This window comes from Pinus tabuliformis, chromosome 7 (assembly GCF_031772625.1).
Source record: "Pinus tabuliformis cultivar Carrire ecotype Pingquan chromosome 7, CPIR1, whole genome shotgun sequence".
NCBI classification, from domain to species: Eukaryota; Viridiplantae; Streptophyta; class Pinopsida; order Pinales; family Pinaceae; genus Pinus; species Pinus tabuliformis.
In genome coordinates, this window is record NC_142293.1 from 1,453,918,422 (window position 1) to 1,453,924,421 (window position 6,000).

Genomic DNA, 6,000 nt, shown 5'->3' on the forward strand with positions numbered 1-6,000 from the left:
CAAATCCTCCAAAAACTTCAGTCACAACTTAGTCAAGGCAAATGGCCACTAGCTTACTTTGTAAAACTATGTGTCATCAATAAATATAACAAATGGACATTTTCCGCACAAATGTAATAGAGTCCCTATGGAGAGTGAATCCATATATAATTTAATGTTTAGAAGAGGGTATTAGAGGGTGGTTGATACATTGTTGCATTGAAAACAATAATTTCATTTTTCCTAAAATTACAACTTTTTTAAATTGCAATTTTGAAAAGTTCAGAAGCTTCGCACTGTGCAAGGAGGTCATCTATTGTAGTGAATTTTACAGACATAATGAAATTAACATGCTCAAATTCTTCAAGTCAGTTTAAACTTCCATTGGGATCAATTTCTCGCCTCTGGAATACCTTTCTCTGATGAGAAACTTCAGAGGAACAACTAGAGGCATTGCAAGAAGAATGAGCAAGAAGCCCACAAAAAATGCATGAGAGCACAATTTTGTGATTTCCAGTGATGTCGAAGGCGAGAAAATAAACCTCCATGATGATTTCTATGACATTGAAACTAGGGAAGCTCCGAGCTTCTTCTTTTTCTTCTCTTTCATCGGTGGAACAAGGAGCGGGGCATAGAAAGATCATGAAATTAATGCACACGATGCCCGGGTGAGCATGAGCACAAAAGATGTGATTTAGATTGGCCCTTTCCATTTTCAAGAATAGAAGCCTATCGCTTTAATTATTGAAATTACATTTTTATATAAATAAATATAATGTTTACATTTTTGAAAATATTTATATTAAAATTACAATTATATATTGTTTTGCAAAGTGTTAATTTCACAGCCATTGCGACCAACATTACCTCTCCAATGATCCTCGAGAGAGAGTTGAATTCGGCCTTAAATTCCATTTCTTGGATGGAAATATTTTTCTCTTGGCCATTGTTAACTTGTGTACAACAAAACGGTCATCTAGTCGAGCAACAAGAACATGGTAGTGTAATGGACTGCAAAACTAGTTGTCAATAAGATAAAAATTTGGTGCTAAAAGATGATGATGGATTCTTTATTTGGTCTGCAAATGTTACAGGAATTTACCTCATGATGCTCAGTTCGAAGGGGAATCTCTTAATATACAATAAAAAATGGCGGGCTACTCTGACAGAGTTTTGAGAATTGCTTGGATACACGTGTCGCAACTTTTACCATATGGTTTTTTGGAGCTTAATATGTTCAGGCAATATACACGATAAGTGTTTATTAAATCAGTGGAATTAGGTGTTATGATTTTTTTTTGGGGGGGGGGGAATTTTGTGTATTTTAAATTTAAATTAAATATTTTAATATATAATTAAATTTAAATTATATAAAATTAATAAAAAACAAATTATCAACTTACTTAGAAAATTAAAAAATATATATATGGAACATTTAATTTGGATTTTACAATTTTAATGATGATCAACACGAAAATTGTTTATTCAACCTCATAATTTTAGTTATAATCATACAATTGAGCTTACTCTAATTCTAGAAGTGTCCAACCACTTAAACTATGGATTGTTCATGCAGATTGTTGTTCGAATCCTGACCAGAGAAAAATAGAACACAAAAATTCACGATAAAAACCTGAAACAATCCTTGTCATGAACACAACCTTATTGTAGGTTAGATTCAAGTCAATGGAAAGATAAGCACCCAAGATCAATCATTGACTTTGAAACTCGACCATCCAATCCAATGAACCCTGGCCCTGAATGGGGGCGTCGTATGGGTTCTCTATCACGATTTTCTCCAATTTCCAGAAGGCTTCTAGTATATAGAATGGAGCCCAGTGGGAACATAAATACTTATTTGCATACGCCTTTGATATTGACAGTAGAAAATAATTTCTTCTTCGATTTCCTCAATGGAATATGTTGCTTTCCCAACTACTGCAGCCCTTACGATATTTTTTTTTTTGTGAACTGCGGTATTTCTATTATCTACATACAATTATAAAAGTACAAAACTTAGGAGCCTCAATCTGCCCCGTAGGGAAACCAGATCTGTTGGCTCCTATACTTCCAACAGTCAATGAAGTTATCAAACTGGACATTGTCAAACAGCAAAGCAACAAAAAGCCCTCTTTCCCCAAGTTTACCCCACCAAACTAGATTTTTCTCAGTCCTACTTGACCAACCCCATGAACTACTGCCGCTATGGCATGCCAGATAGTGTTCCAAAAAAACATAGTATTGACAATCGAAAAAGAAAAAGAAACGGATAACAGGCCTCTCAGTTCGCTGCATTTCCTCGGCCGGTTTTGTTGCTGTCGCTGTCTTTCCTCAGCTCCGTCAACATTTCTTTAATCTCCTTGAGGTGCTCGTTCTGCTGCCTCACCAGCTCCTCCACATTTGCAACTTCCTTTTTTGCAGCCGCTGTTTCTTGCGCCATCTCCACCATCTCGGTCGCGACTTGCTCCATGGCCTTGGCCAGGAGGTGTTTCAGAACCCAGTATGTATGTAGAGCGCGGCGATACAGAGTGAGTCTCCCTCGCGTGTTGCCAGGGTCCGGCAGCTGCGAGGACCATTCATCCATTTCCGGGTCAGAGGGTTCCTCTAACACCCTCTCCTCCATGGCGTCGATGATGTTCCTTATATCTGCATTGGTTTCCAAATTATAGGCTTGTTCAGCTTCATGCATTGCCATACTGATCGACCTGTTCCCTCTTTTCCGCCTTTTCTGCGTCCTGTTGCCCTCCGCATTGTTGGTGGGTTGTCGGGGGCGCCCTCTTCCTCTCTTCTCCTGTTGCTTTTGTCCTCCTCCCTTTCTAACTTGCTTCGGGCCTCTGCTGCTCTGCCCGGTTTCGAACTGCTTGCCTCTGAGTTCTTCTCCCTGTCTGAATTCCATCTCTTCTGAACTTTCAATTTCAATTTTAACCCGATCCTGTTCAAAGTGCCTGCCCTCAGCCGCGTCCTTCTCTTTTAGGGCTGTCTTATCTCTTCGCTCACCCATTTTAGAGCGTTTGAGGCGCTGGTTAGGGATTCTCTTCCAAGTCGCCTCTTCTCTCGCCACCTTTCTGTTGCCTGTCATTCTTCCTGTGTTCCTCCTTATAGCCTTCTCACCACTTTTGCTCTTATGATGGGATTGCTCCCCACTTCTATTGTCACTCTTACTCTGAATGATGGCTTTAGTATTGATAATCGGTTTTCGTTTTGGGCCGCGTCCCTGTCTCACTGAAAAATCATTTATTGCTGATGTCAGGAAGTTAAGGGCGCCGTCCTTCTGTCCTCTCCTTATTGCCGCCGGATCTTGCCTTATTCTCCTTCTCCCGCTCCACGCGGAATTGTAATTATCCTTGTTCTGCATCATGATTATCACTACCAATGAGTTGTTTGAGACCGTCCCATTTTGCCAGCGTTACCTGATTGGTCCAGCTGTCATCGATTCGTTCCAAAGGTTCTTTACTTCCCCAGTTCGCTAAGCAATCTGCGGGTTTATTGCCCTCTCTTCTTACATGCGAAGTGATCTTGTAATCAATCCCTTTCAACAATTCCTCTATGTCTCGAACTATGCTTGCATTCCTCCAGCTTTTTACTACCTTCTCCCATTTCTTTCCTTGGATTAATTTTCTTATCGTATCAACAACTAGGGTGGAATCTCCTTCAATTTCTATCTTCCTATAACCGTTTCTTCTGGCAATTTTGAGACCCTGATATACAGCCGTAAATTCTGCCTCGTTATTGGTCATTGTTCCTCCATGTTCCGCATAGATCCACTCTGTTTCCCCTTCTCCGTTTCTGAATATTCCGCCGAAACCCGCTGGTCCAGGGTTCCCTTTCGCAGCTCCATCGAAATTGAGCTTAATAAACCCTTCTGGAGGCTTTCGATAAACTGCATGACTTTGATTTGCTATTGATTGGTGCTGCTTTGTTTTTTGATGGTAGATCATCCCCTGTTCTAAGTTCAGCTTATTTAAAATCTTTGTTTCAGCTTCAGAGGTTTTCCAATCCTCTTCTGCCCAATTCTCCGCTAGGATTGATTCTCTAATTTGTCTTAGAGTTCTCTTCCATACTTCCTCCGGACCTGAGGACTTCCCTTTAAATATTCGGCCATTTCTTTCCTTCCACAGATTCCATACATTAAAGCCAGCTGTAATACTCCACGCTCTTCTAACTATTTTACTTTGAAACTTTCCTTCTCCCCAGTCGCATAGGGTTTGAATTATGTCATGCGGATTTCTTTCTGTTGTTGAGAATAGATTTCTCGTTTTTTCCCACTGGAATTGGGCCACACTACATCCATTAAGAAGGTGTTCCTGATCTTCTTCATCTGAATAACAGAGACAACATCTTGAAGGGCCAGAGAAGCCTCTTTTTTGTATTCTGTCCCATGTTAAAATCCGCTTTCTTCCTACCAACCATGCAAACAATTTAATCTTCGGCCACCATTTTGTTCTCCATATCCTTTTCCACTTTTGTTCTTCCTCCCCCTGATCTTGCTGCGTTTTTACTTTGTAAGCTTCCTTTATGGTAAATATTCCTTTCGTTTCTTTGCCCCATCGAAGGATGTCTCTGCCTTCTCTCTTTTTTATCTTTCTGGAGTCTATTTCCTTTCTGAATGTTGTTTTTTGATCTTCTGTTGCATTCCTTTTCCATTCCTCCAGAGGTTTCCATTCTCGCCATTCCTCATTTCCCCGTTCTTCAGTCCAGTAATCTTTAACTGTAATGAGGTTTCTATCCATACCTGTTCTGTAGATTTCTTGCATATCTTGTAGGTTCATCATTTTCTCCCTTTGTTGCCAGGCTTCATCCCAAAATCTCGCGATCTGACCTCCTCTGATTTCCCAAAATATATGTCTGTCAATTAAATCCCTGCTTTGAATGGTTAGGTTCCATATATCTGATCCCCGAGGCATATCCTGCTCTCTTAGAATTTCTTCCGGGGTGAGAGGCATATTATATTTTGTTGTCCAGATTTCTTTCCATAGATCCGGCCCCCCTTGTATCCATCTCCATCTTAACTTGGCAGCGAGTACTTGATTTAAAGTCCATGGGTCTCTGAGGCCTAAACCCCCTTTTTCCTTTGGTCTAGTTAGACTGTTCCATGAACAGAGGGCCCACTTCTTTTGTTGCTTCGGTCCCCCCCACAGAAATTTTCTGTAAATCTCTACAAGTTTATTACATATTCCTTTAGGAGCAGCCATCACGGATAAGGGATATATCGGAATTGCCTGAATAGTGGCTTTGAGCAGAACTACCCTTGCTGCCAGGTTCAGAGCACGGAAAGTCCAGTTTTCCAATCTTTTCATGATCTTCTCAAGGATATTCTTCCAATTTCCTATTTTGAGGGAAGAGGAGTCTAACATAGTTCCTAAATATTTGGTAGGGAGATCCCCTTTCCGATATCCCAGGACCCTGGTTAGATGATTCTTAATAGGTTCCACAATGTTAAAGAAAAAAGTCCTGGATTTCTCATTATTAACCTCCATCCCTGAGCCTTCCATAAATATCTCTAGGATTTTCTTTATCCTTTTCACCTCTTTCAAGGTTGCTTTGCAATATATCATTATGTCGTCCACGAACTGTTGGTGGGTGACTGTGGTTTGATTTCCCCATAATCTGAGACCTTGAATTTTCCTTTCTCTTAATTCTTTTTTAAAGTATCTGCCTAATCCTTCTGCTGCTATTATGAAGAGAAAGGGGGATAAGGGATCCCCTTGTCTGAGGCCTCTTGTTGCATTGAATGTTGTTGTTGGAGCTCCATTCAGCAGAATAGAGAAATTCGGGGTAGAGATCATACTCAGGACCCAATTCACCCATCTATCACAGAATCCAAAAGCTTTAAGGATCGTTTCTAGATACTTCCAGCTTAGCCTATCATAGGCTTTTGAGAGGTCTAATTTGATCAGCATGCCTTTTTCTTTTTTCGTTTTCAGCGTGTGGATTACTTCCTGAGCCACCACTAACCCGTCCAAAATCTGCCTTCCTTCTACGAACCCAGTTTTCTCTGGGGAAATAATACTTGGCAGGATC